This window comes from Myotis lucifugus, unplaced genomic scaffold (genome assembly GCF_000147115.1).
Source record: "Myotis lucifugus unplaced genomic scaffold, Myoluc2.0 scaffold_43, whole genome shotgun sequence".
In the NCBI taxonomy this organism is placed as follows: Eukaryota; Metazoa; Chordata; class Mammalia; order Chiroptera; family Vespertilionidae; genus Myotis; species Myotis lucifugus.
Window position 1 is genome coordinate 60079 of NW_005871091.1, and position 2539 is coordinate 62617.

Consider the following 2539-nt stretch of genomic DNA (forward strand, 5'->3'; position numbering starts at 1 on the left):
TTATTTGAGGGACTGAAAAGGGGAGAAAAAGAAGCTTACAGAAGGGAGGCAGGAACCTGGAGGTGATCCAGGGCTACCTCCAGAGCCAGGACCAACATAGTGTTAATGCTGCCACTGAGCTGCCTCCGATTCCTCGGTGTTCAAAAGCTCCCCATGTGGTCAGGTGCAGTAACAGGTTTGCCACTGAACTTGTGTCTGATTCCAAGAAATGCCAGGAAACAGCTGGGTTGGCGCCGGTGTGTCTAGAGCAGGGGTGGGCAAACTTTTTGACTCGAGGCACATGGGTTCTTAAACTGGACCGGAGGGCCAGAACAAAAGCATGAATGGAGTGTTTGTGTGAACTAATATAAATTCAAAGTAATCATCATTACATAAAAGGGTACGGTCTTTTTTTTTTTTTAGTTTTATTCATTTCAAACGGGCCGGATTCGGCCCGCGGGCCGTAGTTTGCCCACGGCTGGTCTAGAGTCTCGTCCTTTTAAGGTTCTTCGTGACCAGTGAGTCTCTCCTGCTCTCCCTGACCCCAAGAAAACATCTCCAGAACCCACCTGCCAAAGAATGGGACTGACTCCGATGAGGCAGACATCCCTCCCCGTTAGCCTGTCTTTCATCTCTCAGGGAAATGGCTGAACAGCACCCAAACACACACAAGCTCCTTCCTAAAATCCCAACAGTTGGTTTAGGATTTGGCCCAGGTTAGATAAGCTCAGGCCTAATGCAGAGGTCAGGATAGGATCAGAATCATGGGTGTAGTGAGAATAGGGTTAGGATTTAGGGTTGAGGTGATGGCAATGACTAGGGTTAGGGTTAGAGTGGAGCCAGGGTTAGGTTTAGAATTTAAAAGCAATTGGGAAAATTTAGGATTGGGTTGAAATTGTGAAAATGTTGGGATTTGGGTTGATTTTCATTCAAAGTAGGTGTGAGGTACATTTAGGAGTCACCATTTGGATAAACTTGAGCTCCTATTAGAAATATTTTAGGGTTAGTGTTAGAGTGCAGGACTAATTAAGGTTGGAGTTCAGGTTTTAGTTTTATTGCTAGATTAAATTTCAGCTAGAGTTTAGTTCATGTTAGTTCCATTAGGCTTAAGTTAAGTTGGCATGTGGATAATGTTTGTGATGTTTAAATCAGAGTCTAGTTATTGTGATGGTCACCCTAGTTCAGAACTAGATGAGAGTTGGGCATACAACGAGCATTTTAAGTGTCAAATTGACATGTTTGGAGCCTTAACTCAAGAATTACTTAAAATTATGGATAATGGTTCATGTTTCCTCAAGCTTAGGGTGGAGTTGGTTCCCAGTGGGTTTCAGTTTGCATTATGAGCATGCTTACATGCGCATGTGCTCAGGTAGGGTAAACTGCACGTGTGAGGATGACAACACCCCAAGGCAGAGGTGGGGTTGGGAGAGGGAATGCCACAACACCGGCTTCTTGGGCAAAGATAACCAAGTGCCCCAAGCCTGAGGCCACACTGGACCTTTCAGACCCACTACTCTTGCGCCTTTCATCCCCGAGTTCACAATTTTGACAGATTGTGTTTCGGAGTCAGTTACATACAAATGGGCCCAAGGCCCTGCATTCTGCCTGAGAAGCCCTTCCATGCAGGACAGGATGGACCCTGGGAGTTAACGGCAGGCTTTCCCAAGGGGACGTGGGGCATGGCCAGAGCCAGAGGTCAGCTCCTGCCTGGTCCCCTGTTCAGTTCTCCAGATGGTAACTGAGATGAGGCTAATTCTGATAAGGTTTTCCCATTTAAACCTCCTTGAACACCACTTACGAAGACAGGCAATAAAGACAAAGGCAGTTTGGGTGGGGAAGATGGGAGTCTGATTTGGGGTACTTGCCCCTGTGGTGTGTGTGGGTGGGCTTTAGGGAAGAGGCATTCCATGGATGAAGGACCACACACACAAGGGCATGGAGGGCCGATGAGCTCGGCTTGTGCAGCAGACGAGGGAAACCCACTTAACTGGCTTGAGAGGGAAAGAAGTGGAAGGAAGTGTGAGGATGGAGGATTTGGGAACAGGAGGACAGCACATGGGTTGGATATCAAGTAGTGGATTTTGGACTCTATTCAGGAGGCAATAGGGAACCATGGAAAGTTCATATGGTAAGAATTCCTTCTTTTTTACCGTAGCGTAGTATTCCATTGTGTAGATGTACCACAGTTTTTAATCCACTCATCTGCTGATGGGCACTTAGGCTGTTTCCAAATCTTAGCTATGGTAAACTGTGCTGCTATGAACATAGGGGTGCATATATCCTTTCTGATTGGTGTTTCTAGTTTCTTGGGATATATTCCTAGAAGTGGGATTACTGGGAGTTCCATTTTTCTTACCATTTGCAACAGCATGGATGGAACTGGGGAGCATTATGCTAAGCAAAATAAGCCAGTCAGAGAATGATAAATATCACATGATCTCACTCATTTGTGGACTATAATGAACAACATAAACTGATGAATAAAAACAGATCCAGAGACAGAGAAGCATCGATCAGACTGTCAAACCTCAGAGGGAAGGTGGGGGAGGATGGGGGTAAG

The 2539-nt window shown here is 46.0% G+C and overlaps 1 protein-coding gene across 1 annotated transcript in view; it reads left to right on the forward strand.

Moving 5' to 3' along the window:
* LOC102436447 (olfactory receptor 5C1-like) overlaps window positions 1-2539 on the forward strand; it is a 5255-nt gene that overhangs the window by 1235 nt on the left and 1481 nt on the right. The gene's annotated exons all lie outside the window — the stretch shown is intronic.